The 23018-nt window shown below is 34.1% G+C and overlaps 1 long non-coding RNA gene across 1 annotated transcript in view; it reads right to left on the minus strand.

The window, feature by feature from the left end:
• Positions 1-23018, minus strand: part of LOC118185385 (uncharacterized) — a 36482-nt gene that overhangs the window by 11599 nt on the left and 1865 nt on the right. Inside the window, exon 2 of the long non-coding RNA XR_015038257.1 lies at positions 22845-22942. This is a non-coding gene — a long non-coding RNA (uncharacterized LOC118185385). The remainder of the gene's footprint in view (positions 1-22844; positions 22943-23018) is intronic.

The raw sequence follows: 23018 nt of genomic DNA on the forward strand, positions 1-23018 counted from the left end.
TGTCAACAGAAGTGGAAGAAATCAAAGTCTTTAATGAGATCCTCTTTCCTCCCCCTTTTTTTAAAAAATATGTTTCTAAATTTTCATGTGAATATCTTTGTTAACATCTCTTACTTGACTTGCGTCTATTAGTGGCCTGCAGTTTCGCCGATATGTAGCGGGGATACAAGACAGTTCTCCTTAAAAAATCTTCCCCTTTTGCAGGTAACTCACGCGTGCTTTGCCATAATCAAATAAACCAAACCAAAATCTTCAATTAAAAGCAAACTACTGTCGAACAGAAGAATCGATTTAAATTGTTTTTGCACTGATTTTGTTAATACAATAACTTCCCGCATTATGAAGAAAAATGTGTTTCGTTACTCTGTATGTAATTTGAAGTTTACATAACACAAATTTGTAAATTAAGTGTGTGTAACTTCTTAAGATATAGCAATGTTTAAACTGACACTACTCAGACCCATTTGTAGCTTGATCTGCAAGTTGGAATGCCACCAAATTTGGTAGAGGAGGCTAATGATGACATGGGGGAAAAAGATTCCGTGAAAAAAAAATTAGTTCCGATGTTGTCGATAAGAAGAAATACGGCATTTCCGATGTTGTCGATAAGAGGAAATATGGCACTGTTCTAGTTTACACAACTGAACTCAGTTAGAAACAGTTTGCATAAAACTTAGTTAAAATTTTAAAATGCTAATGCTCTGTTAAGTAAATGACAGCAGTACCAGTAATTTAGTCTATAAACGTAAGGGAGAGACATCGAAGGATATTCTGAATTTTAGCATGCATTTTATCTTAGCGCACATTACTTTGTGAAGTTGTATTTTCATTAATCAAAAACAGCCGTCGCTCTTCGTAAGCTTAGAAGTCTTAAGAAACCTACATTAAGTCCCCCAATCATTTAATGTTTTGGAAAGCATTCAGAAGTTTGAAGAAACAGGATCCTTAGCAGTAGTTCGTTTCGGTAGAGGGAAGGAACCAGTATCGGAACAGATGTCGCGACTGTAGTCATTGATGGCACCCATGAGACCATCGCTGGTAGTAACAGAGCCTGGGAAACAGCGCAACAATCGACTCTAAATATTTCTGCAGTATGGCAAATCTTTCAGAAAGTTCTCCACATCTACCTTGCAGGATAAGCTGTGTTCAGGAATTAAAACACACCAATTAATAGGTAGCATTTACACCTACAATTTTTGCCGGAATGGAGGTTAAGGAAGTTTAGTCGTGGAGATTTCTGTGGGAAGAAAGGTCTATTTTCTCCCAAATAGAACTGTTAACACTCAAAATTTTCCAATTTGACAATTCCATGCAGTTCACGAAATCCCATTTCATTCAACAAATGTCACTGTCTGGTATGACTTCACAGCAGATTTCATCAGTGGATCATTCTTTTCTGATTGCTGTAATAGGACCTCACACCTACATGGTTTCCATGCAGAGGTATTAGACTTCTGCTCAAAATATAAGCAACATAGAATAAAACAAAAACTATTTGATAGATATGCATGAAATTGATGCAAGAGGTTGGTGTGGCATTACGGGATCGTACTGCAAATAAAAAAGCAAAGATATACCAAAACACATATATTAGGACTATCACATCACTAAAGACCAAATGGAATGGAAGAATGTGCAATGGAAACATCACCCTAGTAACGAGTGTGATATACCTTCTAGCTGAAATGGCCAGCTAGCAATATTGTACTGCTATCTGTCGTCACAGCATGTCCCACACATGCTGGATTCAGGTTCGGTGATCTAGCAGGCCACGGCAGAAGTGGAATGGTTTCTTTCTCCAGATAACTTGGCACCCCTCGAGCTCTATGTTGGTGGGCGTTATCGTCCATAAATATCGTGTCGGTACAGCAGCGATAAAAAGGATGCACATGAGGGTGTAAAATCTCGTCACGATATCGAACGGCTATGTTGAAACAAAATAACAACACAGCCTTTAGGCTACAATGGTGAAGACAGCTTCACAGCAAAACACTAAAGTACAGCTCCCGACTTGTTTCGGTCCTCTCAGGCTAATCTCTGAATTCTACTACATTGCTACTAAACTCAAGATCTCTCTGTGTACAGACAGGGTATATATAACTTTTGACCTGCCTTCGAAAACATTCACGGGAAAACCGATAAGAATTCATTCTAGAAATGTTCTCGCTCCATCGCCATTGCCAATTTTGTCGCCAAATGGGCGATTTCGCATCAGATCTAGCAACCACTATAATACCAGAATAAAACTTGAAATTTGTTGGTATCTATCTTCACTTTTTACCCATGCTAGTAATTCAAACATATCAAAATCCCCTTTCACAACATAATCTTTCCATAAGTTATACCAGCATTTGATCCTCAAAGCATTTAGTAAAATCTTTCCTTTAGGCCAAAACCCTATTAAAAACACTGCCTCTATTTAACCATTAGATTTCAGTTTATAAGAACACATTTATATACTCTTTAGCCATGTTTTTGCAGACCTTTCTGAAAATTCTGGATTAAAGAGGCTTTCGTTTAATGAAGTTTATCATTTTATAACACCATCAAATTCTTTTGCAGCTCATTTACCAAGAGGTTTTTGACATCAGTACTTTTTTCTGCAAGAGTATCAAAACCTTTTAGGGAGCCAACCATGGAAGCAACACCATCCGTACAAATGCCAGTACAATTCTACTAAGAAAGATCTTTTTCTCCAGATATGCAGATAATCTATTCCTCTGCTTGTTTCAAATAATTCTTTACAGTACACAAAGCTTTCTTGATTTTCTCCCTCATTAGCGTATTTTAAAAGTGCTAGAGGGTAACATTTCTTGGTTAAATCTGTTGACTCGTCCACTTGAATTGAAAAATTGCCATTTTTAGTTTATCACACAAAATCTCTTCAGCATCACGTGACGTATAATTGATTCATTCACTTACTGTATTGTTCGAAAATGGAATATTTTCAATTTTCCTTGGTGCATCTTCTCCCAATATTTTTCCTACTATAATTTGCATACATTTTGTGCGATTTTTTTTCTTTTCTGTGCAATAAGCTCTGCTGCAAATAACTTGCTTCCTGAGCCTTTTCACTTGTTTTAAATGTGTTCACGAAAGCTGTACTCTGTTTATTTTAAGATTTTAACAGAGTTTTAAAATTATCAACAGTTCCATTTGTTACATTAGTATTGTTACGAAATGTACAGGCACGGGGAAATAGTTTCCCCGCAAAGAAGGTTTAGGCTTGCCATAAAATGGCAAGGGAAGGCAGGATTTCCACATTTGGCGAAAAATCGCCCAATTGGCGATATACCATGGACGGATGGAGAAACTTCTGGAGCAAATTCTTACCGATTTAGCCCAGAATGTTCTCGAACACAAGCCGAAAGCTATATAAACCCTGCTGGTCCTCAGTCAGTTAGTTTGCCTCGTCTAGCGAGCTGATAGTCAGTCCTTGAGCGAGTGTCTCGAAGTCTGTCGTCGAGTTCATCGAGTCTTTTAGTGTATCTCGAATTAGTCTTAGACTGCTGAGTCGAGAACTATACTCTTGTGTATCATTGAGTGCATCGCGAGTTGTAGCGTGGAGAGTCTCGAGAGTACGTGGAGTTCCGAGAACGACCAAGCAGAGTCGGGAGCTGTACTCTGGTGCTTTGCAGCGAAGCTGTCTCGACCGCTATAGCCTGATAGTGTGAAGGCTGTGTCGCTGATTGTGTCAGCGTGTTTATAGTAGTAGTTCTACGACTGTGAAACATGATTTTGGAGCTATCCTGATTAATATTGGCTAAATAAAGTGTGTTTCGATACTTTATCAAGTGTCACCGTTATTCACTCCAAATCCATATGAACCCCGTATGAACTGGTATCAGAAAATAATATAACAGTATAATTTGTTTGATTGAAATGTCTGTTCTATTTTGTTAGAGACATTGCTGTATTCGAAAGTTTTTTACCATATACAAGATATACAGTGGAAGAGGATATCCTGTATCACCAGTACATGTAAAGCCCATTGATAAATAACTCATTGTAACGACGGACCTTTTTTGTACCTCTTTTTTACTTCCTTGTACAAAGTAAAAAGGAAGTATTGTAATCGCAAAAAGTTTCAGGCAACATATTTCAACGAAAATATCCATTTTCACTGCTATCGAATGCAATTTAACGATGTTTTTGCGTGATATCTGTATGTAAGGACAGAATAAAAGACTCGTTTCCTCCAAAAAAATTATAAAATTGCTTTAAAATTAATTTTGAAGAGAATTTTTCATGGCGTCTGTACGAACGTATGTACGTACATGCGTATCTCGCATAACTCAAAAACGAGTAGCCTCAGAATGTTGAAATTTTGTATATAGGACTGCTATAACATGTAGATGTGCACCTCGTATTTTGGTTGCAATCGGCCGCACCAAACGTATATAAATATATTTATATATATATCCACTCTGTTACCCGGCTCAGTGATCTCAGTTTCTTTACTCTTATGTGTTTGTAAATTACATTTTTTGCTTTAAAAATAATTGAATTATGTTGTTCTTATCTTCCGGTTAAGTTATTTATGCCTTTAGTAAATCTGTATGCAATAATTTTAGAATTATCAACAATTTTAAAGTTGTTTAAGTGCCGCTAAGCCTAATAATTTTTTGATGGCGGCCATTGATTGTTTACATTTGAAACAGCAGACTAGTGGATGTGTTGCCAATCTAGAGAAACTTAACTTCGCAACAACAAAGATAACGCCTTCATTTATTATTGCGAATTAAATCATGCTTAATCCTTTCTGGAATTTTTCCGAGGAATTAAGTGTTTATAAGGTTTAATTCGTAATTTTTAATATAGATATTTTGAGTTTTTATGTATTTTTGCCTTCTCTCGAAGTGAGAACTGAATTAATTGAATGAGAAATACTTAATCGTCTGTGAAAAACTTTTTTTTTTTTTTTTTTGCTTGCTTAATTTCTTTTATACATCATTCTAGCTTTATTATAGTATTTGAATAGAACATATGGCAACGATTAGATAATTCTATTCTTTAAATGATATAAATTTTGTGCATTCTGAGTTATAATATGAACGAAATATACTGTTAAGTGAATCTAGCGCCAGAGTGTCGTTATGGTAAACAAACACTAGAGTCAATTTTAAAGAATGCATTTATTCTATTGTGATTTATGCGCTGTCGGTGAAGTAGATTTAATTCAATCCAATAAGTTTTTTATTAAATGCAAGAAAAAATGCGTATAATTTAACATTCCGTACAAGGAAGTCATGTGGTGTACACATCAGATTTTTTAATCAGATATTTGAAATTTTATATGAGATTCTAAATCTTCATCGCACTAGTCTCTGTATTGTTTATTTTCAAGTATCGCCACGTTTTAACCGTTAAAATCTGCAGAACTAAAAAATGAGAAATAAAACCGAATAAAATACTAATGAAATAGTTGGTAAAATAAAATAAATAATAGCAAAATAAAAAAAATATGCAGTAGCACTCTAATCAATAACAGGATTCTACACTTCTTGCATCACTAATGCATGCATAGTCACACTACATTTTAGTCTGTGACAAAGGAAAAGCTGCCTTTGGCTCTTCGGCTATACTCGGTTAAACTCGGATTGCATGCATAGCCTTGCTATGCCAATGTACAGTTTAATGAAAATTGCGAAATTTCCCCCTTTATGACGTACGTGTTACTTTCCTATTTCTTGCGGAACCCTTAACAGTGCTTCGCGCAACCCTAGATTAGGAACCGTGGATGGGAAACGCTGCATTCCCTGATAATGAGAGATTTTCATTACGTATTATCAGGGAATGCAACTCCTTTTCTCAGCCCCTAAGTACCTTTTTTTCTGGTGTCCGCCTTCCTTAATTATCTCGCTTAATGGTTAATCCAGCTGTGCATTATTGTACTTGTTAGGCCTCGTACTCAAAAAATATTAAACACTCTCGTGCCGACCCCCTTCCTAAGATGGCAACTTCTGAAAGTGGCTAGTATTTCGAAGACCGTAAATAGGCACCGCTACTGAACTTTACCTTTCTAAGACTCCACCTCTACCGAAGACTAGAATCATCTGAAATCGTGAATGATCATCTTAGAAAGAGTTCACTGTATAATTTTTCTTCTTATCTTGTCCCCTTTGTTGAAAATCATGACTCATTAACGACTGTGGCAGTTGAATATAAAGTGTCTCTCCTTTGTATATTTTATATCCATTATTATAAACCTGTTGTTTTCCTCATCATTTTGTACATAACCTGAACTCAGAGCTTAAATTGCGCGGAAGCCCACCGAAGAAGTTAATTGAAAGGCTCCGGCAGTTTTCTTATGCAAGAGTGAGCCATAATTTTAGCAAAAAAATTTTTATTTTAATGAGAAATATGCCTAAAAAATTGATTCTAACTTATGGATGCATGCTTGTTTTTCCTTTGGGAACAAGACGGAGGCTGAGAATTTTAAGAAAAGGAAAGCTGCCACCCACATGTCAAAGGTTTATTCTCCAGAAGTGTAATGAATTTATGAGAGAGGGTAAAATTTGTGTTCCTGATTCCTGAAGATTTTAAAGTTTATCCCCCTGGTCGTGCACGTGCATTCGGAGGAAATTTATTCCCCTGACACATTCTGTTTGACAGCAAGAATTACATCGGTAGGGCACCGCGATCAGAACGTGTTGGACTCTTCTTTCTTTATTTTCAAAGCTACACCTCTCCGTTAAAATTTTCTTCTACAATTTCATACTGTTTCTAGCATTCTCTCTGTTCTTATCAGTGAGGCTTTAATCGTTTTAATTTTTTTTTTTTTTTTTTTCATTTGGTGGGCTGGAAAAAGAATAGCTTTTGTTTTTATTATCTTTTGACATAATTCATTATGCTGTATGTTCCAGACTTAAATTCAGCCAGAGTCCGGCTGAGCTATTTATTAGCTTTTGGGTGAAATTTTATTATCTCTAGCTTCAGCCCCAAATAAGACGTGGTCCGATATTTTATTTTTTTATTTACCTATTTACATTTTATTGAATGTAAATTTAATTATTAGTTATTTTATTAATTATTTTATCCCTCTTTCCTGGTGGCTTTCCATAGGATTCTGGTTCTTCTAATTTTAAAAAATAAGCCTACCTGAACTACATACTTTATGTAAGACTTTCCATCACCCAGACCAATGGAGTTTAAAACTGTAGATAAGAAACTGATTATTCCTTTTGTTTTGCAAGACAATGTAATGAAAAAATGAATTTATTTCATATAAAATCTAAGAAGTAAATACAAGAAACATTTCCAGTTCATTTTCAATAATAACACTTCTATGGAATTCTCAAATAAAAAAAATTAAAAAAATGCGCATTTGATTCAGAAATGGTACATAAAGTAAAAACTGTTACAGTTAAGCAAAATTTCATTCTTTATGTAACAAGACTGGAAATAGATGGAGGTACAAACAAGTTATCTGAAGTTTGAAAATTCAAATACATTTTTCTTATTCTTAAATCACTAGCTTTCCTGTTATCTCTTAAACTACTATTTTGAAATTTATGACACCATGTTTTCGAATTCGAAGAATTTTTCTTTCGATTTGCAGCTTTTATCAGTTCTTCGATTAAGAAAACTCGGAATCGTGCATTTTTATAACTTTTTCTAAATGCTGCTATAAACTGTGCTTTTAAGCATTCAAATTCATTGGTAACTATCTTCAACTTTTCTGATAAAACGTGATTAAGATAAACAAGTTCCTCAACTTTAACATCTTTACGTTCATTTATAGATTTATTACTGCCAAAATTGTTTATTTGTGGAAGATTTTTAGGCATTACATTAATTTTGTTCTCCGATTTTAGTCTGTTTCGGTATTCTAAAGCTTGTTTAAGTTGATGCTTAACACATTCATTTTTGAAGCTTAAGTTACTCAACTCTTTCTTTAAACTATGTATAATATCCTTGTTACGTGAATATATTTCTCGAAAAAACACTTGCATAGTTTTCACATCATTTGAAACAGATTTTTTCACTTCTTCACTTTGGTAAGGCATTTTCATTTCCCAATTACTATTTAAAATTCTCTGCTTCAGTAAACTGTAACTCTGCCGAGAATCATAAAACATTTGTAAATAATCTTTCACTATTCCTTCAAATACTTCTATATGTTTCTCATCCATATCTCTTACAGCCTTTCCGTACGCTTCCTGCATTTCTTTCAATATTGCTTGAGAAAAAAAGTTTACATCCTCTACCGCTTCTGTTTGTTTATTGATTAATCTTTTCAGATCTTTTTCTTTTGTGATGTTATCGAAAGTTACAGCATTACATTCCAAGAAAGCTTCTAGAGTCTGCTTATCTAAAACTTCGTCCTTTTCGCGCTGTTTTATAGTGGTCAGTGGCCTTTCATACATCTCTTGCAACGCGTCTTGATTTTCTGTTCTGTTCATTGCAGAGAATTTTAAATGAATCAAATTTTCTTCTTCCTTATTTTTCAAAAACAAGCTTAGTCTGTCCTTATCTCTGGAATAAAGCATACTATCTTTTTGCATGAGTTTCAGTTCGACCTCCAACGACGAAACGTAATACTTTAACTCATCAAGTGTCATTTTTTCTAGATCGTGCACTTGGACAGCAGGTTCCAGTTTTTTCCTTTCAAGTAGCCTTTTTGGACCCATTTTTAGGCAGAATACAATGCGCAGATAAAAATCATATTTCAAAATGTCGCGCTCTGCGTTGCCATTACCTCTGTTGTATCATGATGATTAATAGCGTTAAAATGAATAAATTCTGTTGCCAGATTTTATATAATGTGCTTAAAGAGAAGAAAATTATTTAAACTAATTTTTAAAATGCATCTGAAATCAGTAGTAGCATATAAGTGAAAAGTAGAGTTCAAGCTTACTCAGATGCGTCAAGGTTTTTTTTTTTTTTTTTTTTGTTTGTTTGTTTGTTTGTTTGTTTTCTTTGTATAATCGATTTGTTTTCTTTTTTGTACAATTTATGTTGTTTTATAGCAAAGCACTCGATTGCTTCCTGCAAAAGGGAAAGATGCCTTCATAAAGGGATTTCGAAGGAAAAGCATCTATGTGTATACGTACGTAATCCCATGTGAACATATTTACATTACACGTGGGAAAAAGCAGGAAAACGCCTCCTTAGCCACTTTGTTTGCTAGAATTTGAATTCGGACTGAACTAACAGAGTCCTATTTCTACGAGAGTCCGGAACTACCAGAGTCCTATTTCAATCGAATCTAACGCGGCGTTAGATTCGATTGAAATAGGAAATCGTTCACGCTGTCAGACATATAAAATCATGTAAGTTGTTTAATGAGATACATTCCGTTGGCTTCAGAAATCACGTGACTTTGTAGAGACACCAGGTATTTTTTTTGGGGGGGGGCGGAAGCAAGAGAGATGAAAAATGAGGAACCGCCTTCGCCAGGAATCGAACCACAGACTGGAAATACGTGCCCAGCGTGCAGATCACCACACCACGAATCCATGCCAAGAAGGCGGGAGAAATGCCTTATAAATTATGTATAGCTAACATAAGCAAACAATAAAATTACCTCAGAAATCATGTGACTTATGTATAGCTAATATGAACAAATAAGGTCATTCTTCCTCTCTTCTCTTTCAGAAATGTATCTCATTAATTATTGAGTAGTTAGTCTTTAATTTTACTTTACAGAAGATAATATTCTCGTTTTTAGTTCTCGTCTACAAAGAAAATTCTATTTCAGCTTTTCCTAAAAGAAGTAGTAATTTACTAGTTAAAATTTAATTTGTGCTTCCTTGTACAGGGCAAGGGAAATCAAACTCCACACTTGGAAAAAAAATTAAGAGCGCCATTACAGACATCTTTTTATGTAGGTTAGACGTCTGTTTGAGCTAATACTATGAATAAACATGTTCTTAAAATAATTGTGTACTTAAATTTAAATAAATATTTTAGTTTGCTCTAACATACAAAATGCAATACACAACTAAACTTTACATCCTTAGAACACAGCTACGGAGGGGGGGGGAAGAATTGAATGTTGCCATATCGTTGAAACAAAATCGTAACGAAGATCATAACAATAATCTTCGTTATTTAAAAAGAGGAATAAATTATTTTTAGTGTTTTGTTACACCAACACCGCCTTCTTTCGGCTAGCCGTGGATGTGGTAATCACAGTGGATGGAGTAACAACCTGAACGCATTAACGAATTTATCCTATCAAATTTTCGCGTCAACAATTTTGCAGAGCATGGGAATTTTCTTTAGAACATTTCAATTTCACACATTCGTTGTAACTTACATTTATTTCCCCTCAAGTCAGCTTTAATTTATTTCTCTTGAGAATTCAAACTCTTCAAAACGTAAATAGGTGGTTTTCAGCTTGAGCTTTGTGATCTTGGAGCACATCAAACTGCAAAAGTAGCTCGAAATTTAGAGTTATAAATTTTATATAGTCGATTTTTTTGTACTTCCAATGGCGAGCGCTAGCCGTTATGTGTGCCGGAAGGCTGGAAGCTGTGGTCACTTTATTATAGAGGCACCTAATAGGTGGGCCACCGCTGTCTCCTATGAAAAGACAGTTAATTTACATCAATGCCTTGTTCGGGATTCGGACCCGGTCCTTCGGTACGATTAAATACAGTGACCTATAGTAAGTAGGCTTGGGAAAGTCAGATAACATTTCAAGTTCATGTACGTCATCATCATTGTTTACACTAGCGATCTCAACCTTTTTTGATTGCGTATCCTTAGAACGAAAAAAGATATATAAGTTGTACCCCATATAATCACGCAACATTATACAGTATACACAATCATGCACTCCCAGATGATCGGGAGCTTATTTTTTGCCGTTTGGGCAGCGTAGTCGTAATGCATGCCCATCTAAAAAAAAAGATGAATCTCTTCCGTTCATGAAAGCCGCGAGAATGATTTTGTAAAGTTTAGATCTGAAAATCAAAAATTAAAAAATGTTCCAAGTAAGGAGTGGCATTTTCACAATGATAGTGTAACTTTAGAATACTGAATTTAAAAAAAGATTGTTACTATTTTATTGTTAACTTTTAACTATGCAACATATTTATTGCATATAAATTATTTATCGAACGTTTCGTAATACGTTGCTATTCATTTATTACTAAAAAAATATATTATTCATTGTGTAATGTTGCTTGGAATAATTATTAAAGTAATTCTTTTAAAAAAATTGCACCATTTGTGTATCCGGAAACAAGAGATTCCTGCAGTACCGCCAAGTGCACTCATTAAGTTATCTAGAAGATTGGTGATCGAAGATTACAGTAATTTTGTAGGGAGAGATGGTGTCTTCCTGTTTCCGCGGTTGTCAAAAACGTTTCTGCTTCCGCGAAATCATCAATCTTCATTATCCCCCTTTTCAAAGGGGTTGCATAGTGAGGGGCCTAGTGGACCTTGGCCTCTCCCAAAATGTAGGAAAGCAAAACATTTTTAGATTTAGAAAAAATAATTTTTAAAACAAATAATTGAAAAATTTAGAAAAAAGAATTTTTAAAACAAATAATCGAAAAATATTTATTATCTCAGAGCTTTGCATGAATACTTGATACTGTATTTAAAAGAAGAGAGATGTTCAAACTCTGCGATGATTTTGGCAATGAACTAAAAGATAGTTTCCGAAAGTTAAAAAAAAAAAAAATAAATAAATAAATAAAAAACCTTCTTCTAAAATTCTGCATAAAGGTGAGTTATAATAAAATCTTGAAAAACAAATATTCGTTTTAAAACGAAGTTCTAAAATGACGTTCGTTCTTCTAAAACGACTTCTGCTTTGGTTTTAATTGCGCCTTTGCAGCTTTTAGTTCTTTCATTTATGCAAATCCAATAAACTGCACTTTCCTTACTTCTATTCCGAATTCGATACTGATAACCTTCATAAAGGGCTAAAGATTTTTTCCTCTTAGTTTCATTAATGTCTAAAACATCCATATCGATTAATATAAGATGTGAAAATAACAGCTAATATTGTAGTAGAATTATAAATAGAATGAAATTAAAGATTTCGAAAGGAGCCTAAACTTAACGAAGACTAACTTATTCACAATGAAGCTGTCCAACTCTTCTTAATGACTTATCGTGACATCCCCTCAGGAGCTGTAGGAGGGGGCCTGTACTTTCCGATTTCGCGGGAACAGGAAGAATTTTGAAAAACGCGGAAAGAGAAATCGTGCAAACAGAACTAATTCGGAGAGATTTATTGAAAGAGTTTGGAGTTTTATTACAGCTACTTGGGATCATTTCCACAGGATGAGGAATGCGATATGTTGGAAAAATATGAACGCCAACAGCAGCAACGAAAAAGTGCATTGAAATATGCTCTTCATTGTTCCTGGAGACTCAAAAATATGACGTGGACACAGCATGACTTCCTTGTACGGCTTATTGAAAGATTTGTTTTCAAATTCAGCGTAATTTTTAGTCAACAATATGTTTCGTAGTCATACCCATACGCTTTCCCCCTGGAGTGCTTATACTGGCCTGGTATTTTATCATGACAGTGGCACTCTGGAGGATCATAATTACGAGCCTGGCGGTTCCAGTACTCAGAGGCAAGATCGTCTATACGGTTGGACCAAGAGGGGGATTAGCTGTAAGTCCTGAAGCTAGTGGTCTTGTTAACGAGCGTGGCTCGCTACTTGACTCCGTGTAATTCCATGGTATCGGTAGCAGTGCGACGGCCAGTCCGTTGTACAACATCGTATTCCGTGTCAGTCCTTCAGTCTCTGGCTGCCTGTGTAGTACTGGCGGGGGCACTTTAACGACCAGTCAAATCTCCAGGAGAAAAGTGCCGCACCTTATGGGGGCTCAGTTCGTGGGGGATGGTGATCCCGGTATACCTGTTCACCATGAGTAATCAAAGTACGCATTATATAATATTCCAAGTCCTTTTGCAAAACCTAAATCTGACGTATGGAGTTGTCTGCGTGCAAATATCATTGTGAATAGAAAAGAAGGAAGGTTTTTAAAGGGAAACTAATTCTACTAATATAAAGCGAATAAAAGCATACCATCCTGTCTGTCTCGAAATGGAGATTTTCGGTATTGTATTTCCTTTCATGACAGAAAGAAAGATAAAGAATTGAACATGAGATAAAATCAAGACGTCATAGCTTTGATAGAGATTTAGTTATTCCTCCAAATTTCCTGTTTTTTGACTAACGAAGCACTTTTATTATGCAATTCAAATACTAATGTGAGCAGTAACAGCTGATTAGATACATGAGGCTGATAAAAGGGGAAATCCTAAAGAAGATAAAGGAAAACGAAAAGTTATGGTTTCATCTTCCAAAAGAATGCCATTTAACCAGAACAAAGAACAGGTGATTACACATTGACGACGATATAAAGACATAAATTATAGACTCATATGTGTTTCCTAGTTAAGTCTTCCTATTTAAGTCTTGTTTGATGAATAAATTTTGTATAATGATGTTTTTAGAACTTTGGGTGCATAAGTAATAAGGTGATAAAGATAAGCACTAGGACATGAATCTTATGTTGTTAAAATATATATATTTTGCAAAATTAGACTAAATGGCTATCTTAGATTTTCTTAGACTTTAAATAAAACGTTATAGACTTTTAACGCGAATCAGAAGCGAAAGTATTTTGCTCAATATCAGAAGCGAAAGTATTATCATTACTAACCGTGTAAATAATTACAGTTAATATTGAAGTTATTTAATATTCAAATTAGTATATACCATTTTGCGTAATCTATTGAATGCTGTGTATTTCGTTTTCTGCAGTTCTTTCAGCCTTCCGTTTTGCAGACAACATGGTGTTAAAATCATAGAATTAACGCGTTTTTGCTTATGTAAGATCTGTTCTATACTGCTATGTTTTATCTGCTCTTACTAGAATCTGTAAATGAGAGGATTTTTAAATAAAGAAAGAATATAAGTTAAAGAAAAATAGGTCGGCATCTGCCATCACCTAATAGCCAAATCCTTCGTACGTAGCCGGCGCGGTCAACGGAAAACCTCTGATCTAGTGAATTCCCTTTTGGCTGTTTAATATTGAGTATTAATTCCTAAAACTTAATAAGCCGGGTGTTAGAATAGAATTTAAATTGCAGTTGCATATAATCCGATTTATGTGTATCCCTGCCACCTCCTGTAAATTTCTGTGTAATTTGTTTTAGACTTCAAACATACAATAAATTTACATCAAATAAGTAATACAAACATTCATCAAATAAGTAATACAATAAATTTTAGTTGCTTGATTTTATACTACTGTTGTATTCCCTTTAGTTTTCTGAGTTTGTAGGCTTAAAGATTAGACTAGTTTAGTTTAAGCAGATTGGAGTTCAGTCTCATAAAGTAAGCAACTTGTAATTTGAGCTATGATTTGCTAAGCTAAGAGCATGCGCTAAGCATGCTAAACCAAGAGGAGTCTTCATCTTGATATCTGTGCTCTGATCGAACACCACAGTCTGGTGAATATCGTCTACTTTCACATCGTCTGTTTCGAGTACTTCGAATATCGTCTCCTTCGAATATCGTACATGGTCTACTTCGAATATCGTACATCGTCTACTTCGAGTACTTTCACAGACTCAGCTTCTAGATTCCCATTTTATAATGGCTAGAAGCAGAGAGAGCGGCTTAGAAGCTAGATATTCAATCTAAGAACAGAAAACTTCCCACCTGTTTACTGATTCAGTTACTATTGTTCATGGTCACACTCTTCTTTCGAACACTGTCATGTTTGATTTTTATACTAACACTATCATCATATTCCTGACCTTTACAGTTATTAACCTGAAAACTATTCTGGTTCAAAATGCCTAATAATACGTTGTCAGGCTTTTATCAGTAGAATCTTTGGCTTCCAGAAACCTCATTAAACATTTTACAGTTTTGTGTTTCCTCTTGTTTCAGCATATCTTGCTGTCACAGACATTTATTTATTCCTCATGGCTCATATCTGGTGTGCAGATGATGGACTATAGTTTGCCTTGACTACTTTACGTTTGATGTCATCTTTAATTTTTGTTATAATTCAAATAAGAATTTATTATTGAATATTTTTTTTTTCTAAATAGTGAATTCGTTTGCTTTATCTTGATCCTCTGTATATACCTTTTGTAACAATGTCCAAGTGTTTTACTCCTTCGAGCGTTACGGGTTTAGCCCTGAAATTTAAAAGTTCTTCAAAATGTCATGAATAAGTGGTATTTTCTTGACTTTAATTAAAAAACTACTCTCTCACTTTGTACCTTGATTCCTTTTCTTTCAATATACATCCAAACCGAAATTGGATACGTTAAAATCTAGCAGAAATTTTCATGTGTAATGAATAAAGAAGCCAGCCTTCTATACGGAATTTACCGGTCGTAACGCTGAGAGGGTTTTTGCAGGATATACCTTTAACAATAAGTGAAATTGTCCAATTAATTGAACAAGTTGCGGAAAATTCTCACTCCTTTTTTCAAATAACTCGTTGATGGCTCTGCTTTAAGTTTAGGAAAGGTATCGAAAAACTGTCATTAGTGTCTTTCGAACCACTCCCCAGTATGTTCTTTGGCCCTCAGTATTTTCCTGTACATCTACATCAGCGTCTTTGCTTCCTTTTAATCTTCTTTCGCTTCAATTCATTGGTTACATCAGAGATTCTCTACCATGGAGAATTAATTACCAGGGAAGACTTTCATAGTTTCGGGCGGAAGTGCGGTCAGCTTTTTTTTTTTTTTTTTTTACCTATTTAGTTTTATTTTATGAATATATAAAACTACTGTAAAGTCTCACTTGTTTAGGTAACATATACTAAGTCAAGACTCGGATGTAAAGATAAGCGACTTATTGTTATATCTAGATAAGCAAAAAGAGTGTATGAAAGATGTAAAAAACTCTTTTATTAAGAACTCAAATAAGCTGAACAGAAGCCACCCTCTGTGCTTACAAAACAGCCAGTATTTATGAGCTAAAAATCGAAAAATAAAATTTTAAATTAAAAATAAACCTGGGTCTTATTTAGCCAAAGCCTACGCAGAGAAATTTAAACCCGCAAGTTTGCTTTAACCTATACCAGCGTAACAACACTATTTATAAGAATAAAGCAACGCCGCAGACAGGATGCTATCATAGAATATCAAGTAGTAACGTGGCCTTTAGCAGGCGGAATACGCTCTGAATAAAGCAATGTCAAACCCTCACTTAAATAAACGATAGCTAAAATTTTTATTCTGGCAAGAAACGTAAAGAAGTAAAAGTAAAGATTCGTAACATAAAATAACTGGTTAATTAACCTTGCGTTACTTTTACTCAAGCTTTGGTAATTATTAACATTTTCTATACTTTTTTGTTAATTTATGAAACACATTGTAAAATAATTTAAATTTAAATAAATGTTTATGTAATTTTCGAGTTTTGAAACGGGGGAGATGTTCGTCTAGCAATGGTAAAAAGAGTACATGGAGCAACAAAGGTTGAGAATCCCTGGTTATATGCTTTGATATGCCAAACTACTGTTTCATGTTGCTTCAGATTCTGGTGTCTATCTGTATAGCTATCTACCTATATTTTGAACTCCGCCGTTCAGCGAAGAGACAATTTTAAATCTTGTGTCGAAATTGCCGAAACAATTGGTCAGACATCCGCTCAGTATATGCAAACATAAGGCTGAGAACATAAACACTGATTAACCGCACTCGGCTGAAAATTTGATTATCCTTATTAACGAACCTACTGGTCCTTTGTTAAATATATAAAGTAATAAAATTAAGGAAGGAAACCATATATAAGGAAGGAAACCAAAAGTTATGCAGATGGAAAAAAGACAATATAATTTTCTTTTGTTCTTTTGCTTTTTACAAATGTGGACAAGACATACTATAATCTTTACTTGCTCTTAAATACCTGCTAATTCACTCGTGTAATATGGCTAATTATTTATAATCACAATACCTTCTTTTTCAATAATATATTTAATAATTTATTGAAGTGCACCCATACACTTTGTATTGTAGAACTAATCTTTCGCTGGAATTTTGGTTGCAAATCCTGGTTTTGGTTGGATTTGGTTGCTCTTTTTTTTTGTGGCTAGCGCATCGCGCAGCAGCACCACAGGTCCGAGGTTCGATTCCCGGTTGGGGAAGGCCGACTCAGCCTTTCATTCCTTGATTTCCATCACTTGGGTCTATAAAATGAATACCAAGTTCGCTTGGGGACTAAACACTGGGGGTCCTGCGACAAGCTGACCACTTGTTCAGGGCATATGCTTACGCACCCCAGGACTCACGGTCAAGAAAGCAGATTTTCGGGCACTGCAGGCCTTGGCCCATTAGGGCTGTTACGCCACTGAGTTTTTAGTTCTTTTTTTTTGGGGGGGTGCTTTTTTTATTTGGATTTGGTCATTTATTTGGATTTTATTTTTTATTTGGATTTAGTTGCTGTTTTATTTGGTTTTCGTTGGATTTGGTTGCGCAAATTTTGGTTGCTTTGCTCTAATAATTGAAAGTAATGGACATTGTCAAATATAATGTTTAGCATCTGCTGGATGTGCATCCTACATACCACATCCTACATTTCTTCTTAAAAATCGCTGGAAATAAGATGGAAACTTTTTATGATTTATTGCTAATTGGACTAGGAGGATATTGGGTTTTATTCTTGTAAGAGATACTTGTGGGAAATGAGTTAATCTTCCTGTACCTGTCTCGTTCTATCTTCTTTGCCATTTTATTAAAACTTTTTTTTAGAAATATTTTTCTTCATTGTAAGTCTTGAAACAGGAAGATGGATATCAATCATATCTTTCAATGTGGCTTTCTTAGCTGCTATATCAGAAGCCTCATTCATTCCCTATTATACTTGTATATCCCCGTATCCAATTTAGGCTGATAGGACGAATATTCATTTCTGTATTTATTGTTTCTTGAAGAGTTTGAATAAGTAAAGATGTTTTCATCGTAGAACATAACGCACAACGCCTTTAAAACACTTTTGGCTATCTATATAAATGCTCGCATATTGTCACTTGTTACTTTTGAGAAAAGCATTTAGCCAGAAAAAAGGCTTCTTTCAAAGCTATTGCTTAGGCTTGGTAAATTGTGCTTGAATCATTTAGTCTAAATTAACTTGCTTGTCCTTGTAAGTCATAAATGCAGCTCCAACTTTAACTTGGATCTTTGATCCATCTGTAAAACATCTGTAAAACCATCTGTAAAACATCTGTAAATCTGTAAAACTTTAAAATTAAAAAATCTTAAAACTATGTCCTTTTCTTTGGGAACGTTCGTATGCCAAACGATTGGTAGGGACTGAGCTGGGTGTTTGCTCAATTTTGGGACTTCTAAATAAGTTTCAATACAGAACTTGGAATATTTAATTCATCTACAATGCAATTCTCTTGAAAGTGAGAGAGACGGAATAACTTTGGCTGTTTTGATTACATAGTAGTTGAAACTTGAAGAGTAGTTGTTGGTGTAGTACAAAACGTATTAGTTATATGCAGTAATACTATTCATTGAATTTGTAGCAACTTATTTTTTTGTTGTTCTTAGTACCTTATTTGTTACTCTTGTTGCAACTTAACATAACAATCGCATACTTATAATTCATTTGTTGTAACTTACAACAACTTCGTAGCAGTTTATTTTTTGCTCTGTTTTTAGTATGTTTTTCCGTCACGATTCCCAGCACTCAGAAGATTATCAAACGCCATTAATACTTCGAATTTAAGCTGCAATTTTTATTCATATTTACAAGCCGTATAAAATTTCAAATTCATACGGCTACACATTTTTGAGTTATGCGAGATACGTACATACATATACTACTCACGTAAGACGTCACGAAAAAATGCCTTAAACAAAAAATCGTTCAAATGGATTCGAGAGCGGTCAAAGTAGCTATTTTAGTTGAAATATGATACCCGAAATTTTTCGCGATTACAATACTTCCTTTACTTCGTACAAAGAAGTAAAAAGAACACTTGATTAATATAAACTAACTAAAAACATACTTGAAATTTAAAAAAGTATGTATCTTATCTTATGCACAACTTTCTCAAGCGATGTTTTTTAAAGAAATTAAAAAAAAATAATCAGATGCACAGAATTGTGTCAATTTTATTAAAATAAATTGTAATTTTTGGAATTAGATGGTTTAATATGTGAATAACTTTAGAATTTATATTTCGCAACTAGATATGATGAGAGATTAAATATCTCTGATTTTATTGAATCAGATTATTTGCTTCTGTTTTTCTCCCTAAGCAATTCTTTATCCCTGCAAAGCTGCAAAATGATAAGAAGATTAGTAATCACTGCTCTTACTTACAGTTTTATTTCTCGGAAATTTGCCGTAAAAAAAGCGGAATTATTTGTTTGATTTTATACAAGTGTCTTCTATTATAAATTTAAAGACTGGGCAACTAAAAGAAGTTAAGCTAGCAAACAGCTACAAAACATTAAAGCAGCATTAAAGCTAGCAAACAGCTACAAAAAGCTGCAAAAGAAATCCTTAGTAATTATGGGTACAGCTAAATGGAGGAAGCATTTCACATAATTTAATATATTTATTGGTACAAATGGTTTTATTGCTGGGAGAGTAGATGTTTGTTGATGAACTGGGCTGCCTTTCATTGTTTGGAACGGATAATATCCATGAAGCTTGACTTCTGCTGTTGAAACATCATCACTTGTCGCATCGAATGGTAACAGATGGACGTAGCATCTGTAAAGAAACTTCCTGGGAAATTGTTTTGGAATGGAAAAAGAAAGGGAAAAAAAAAAAAAAAAAAAAGAATTGTTCTGTTTTTGTGACAGTGTATAGCTATACTATCACCAAACAGAACATTAACTATAGAATAGAAGAAATTATCATATGCCAGTGACGGTACATTTGACATGTAATTGAATCAGCGGTAGAACTGCATCTGCGCATCAGAATCTCATTGAAATAGCAGATAGTAATTCTGACAGGTTTAAAAAAAAAACGTCTTAATAGAGCATGAATTACCGGGTTTTGCTGATAACCCAGGATTTAAGCAAACGAAAATTCGACTCAACTGTGGAAGCTTCAGTTTCAGAAACAGTTTACATTGAATATAGATCTCAAGGACAAATAGTAAATTTATGTTTTGTGAGAATTCTGAAAAAAATCCACTGATAACACAGAAATAACCCAATCACGTAATTATTTTTGTTAACCCAGAAGGGCTATTATTCTCGAAACGGTATTTTGCGTTGAATCACTTAAATGCCATGTATCTGTTTTCAAATTTTGCCACCAAATACTGTCGCGCTGCTTTATATTAAAAGAAACTAAATGATGAAGAATCTGAATGATTGAGTTATTTCTCGCATCGTGAAAAAACAATGGTATCTACAGTCTTCAAATTTTAAATAACATAGTCCTCCTCCCGAACATGGGCACCTAAAAGCCTGAATATGTAATCTGCAATTTGCTTTATTGGTTATTTCACATTCTGGTAAACTTAAACGAATTTTCGGTTAAAAACTCAATAATTTCAAAGCGAACAGTGGCAACACTGTAGGGATTAAAGCATTTTTATCACCAGCTCGCGAGACTGTGTATCGTAAATTCTAAAGATATGCTGTTTTCAAATATTTTTAGCCCTAATTCTCTCGAAAGGTGTATGTGTCTGTAAATGAAAATAACGCTCGTTTGGGCATAATATAAAATCTGAAAGCTTTCAAATTTTATTTTATTTTATTTTATTAGTCCAAAGGGGCAATTTGCCCTGAAGGACTATTATTTTCGTTTTGGCATTTTGCGTTGGTTCACTATAAACGTCCGATTCACTTTTCAAATTGTTGCCACCAAATATTATCGCCATATATATTTAAAGAAGTTAAGTAATGAAGAAACTGCATAAATGTATGTATCTTTCTCGCATTGTGATAAAACAACGGTACCTAGAGCCATCCAATTTTGAATAAGGTATGTTTCCACCCGAATATGGGCATCTGGAAGCCAAAATTTGGAATTTGTTTTATTATCTATTTCATATTTTGTAAAATTTAACGAATTTTTAAGTAACAAACTCATCGATTTAAAAGAAGCGAACAATGGCAACAGTCTACCGGGGTAGGGGGAACTTTTTATCTCTAGCACGTGGAACTGTGTATCGGAAATTCTAAAGATAGGCTCATTTAAAAATTATTTTTGCGATATTGCTGCTGAACTGAATTTTATGGTTTAAGTGCGAAGAACATGATATTTAATAAATAAAGGTAACACACAAAACGTTAAGAAAACGCCCCTTTGGGCGTAATTTAAAATCTGAATCTTTTCAGATTTTTTAATATTTATTTACTTATTTTTGCCCGGTAATGCACTTTCAAGCAATGCAACTACTACAAAACGGTTAACTGGAAACAAAATTTAATCATCCCTTTTACATGCTTAGATTTGATCTTAGTATACTACTTTAAATTTTTTTAAGACACTATCTTTAGAGCGTTTCAGAATTCATACAAACATATAGAGATAAATTAACGAGTGTTTCAGCACTTTATTTTCACGAAGGCATGTTTTGTAAGCGTACCACTTCATACAGAAGGATAAACAGTGATAAAGATATTTTTCCAAATCCTTGATTTTGAATGAATAATTTTTAAAACTTTGTAGATGCACAATGTATGTTACTTCAAGCAACAGATACAGGAACTAAATGTTTGAATCCTGATACTGTATTCAGTGTTAGATCAGTTATTCAAAAATTTTGGGTTATAATAAAAGAGTTAGCTGACCGTTTATAATGGATTAAAAATAGAAACGGCAACGATTCCAATAAATTATCAAAATTTTGCAGTACATCCTCAGTAAATTTTATCATTCTGTGAAAATAGAAACACCCATCATACGTGGTCCAAAACAGAATTTTTCAAATTTATTTGTGCAATAATAAGAGTTTTTATTTAGTTGCACACCTTTTTTATAAATTACTATTTTTGTAAACACTCATGCCCTTAAATAAGACACTATTAATATTGACGGGGTTTTTCCGACTTCATTCATAGAATATTCATTCAGTAGTTTAAAAGGGGTAACAGTAAAAAACAAAAGTCTGAAAGCTTTCTGATTTTATTTTACGCGCAAAGGGCGTTTTTTTTTTTTTTTTTTTTTTTTTTTTTTTTAACGTTTTGTGTGTTAACTTTATTTATTAAATACTGTGTCCTTCGCACTTAAACAACGTAAAATTCAATTCAGCAGCAATGTCATAAAATATTTAAAAACAACATATCTTTAGAATTTCCGATAGATATATTTATTTCGATAGATATCCCGCGCCCTGGAGATAACTTTTTTTTCCCCTGTATTGTGTTGCCATTGCTTGCTTTGAAATCGTTCAGTTTGTTAATCAAAAATTCGTTAAAGTTTTACAAAATATAAAAAAGTAATAAAACAAATTCGAAATTCAAAATTTGGGTTTCCAGTTGCCTATGTTCGGGTGAAAGTTTACGTTATTCAAAATTTGATGGCTCTAGTACCGTCGTTTTTTCACAGTGCGAGAAACATACATACATTCATGCAGGTTCTTCATTATTTAATTTCATTAAATATAATACAGGATGAATATTTGGTGGCAACAATATGAAAAGTGATTCAGACCTTCATAGTGATTAAACACAAAATGTTGTTTTGAGACTAATAGCCCTTCTGCGCCCATTTGGGCTAAAAATTTAAAACTTAAGTGTTTAATTAGCGATTATTATCGGTTGGAGCTTTTCTTTTCTTAAACGTCTTAACCTCTGTCCAAGGTTTGTGTCCCAAGAGAAACACGGGCCTGCGTTCAGGGGTTAGAATCAATGTTTAAGGCATATTTGTTATCAAAATAAAATTCGTTTGAGGAAATTATGGTTAACTTACATAAAAGAGGTGCGGAGTCCTTTTATCGGAGACGAGCTCAGGTAGGCTCTGGCGCAATTTAAGCTGTGGATGCAGTGGATGTTCACTGCTGTCTAAAGCTAAAATAGGACTACAAATTACTCAAAACAATACTCATTATTTTAATAACATAAATATGCAAATATAATATAGATG

Source organism: Stegodyphus dumicola, chromosome 12, assembly GCF_044657685.1.
Source record: "Stegodyphus dumicola isolate Sdum_Otavi_A_Nest chromosome 12, ASM4465768v1".
In the NCBI taxonomy this organism is placed as follows: domain Eukaryota; kingdom Metazoa; phylum Arthropoda; class Arachnida; order Araneae; family Eresidae; genus Stegodyphus; species Stegodyphus dumicola.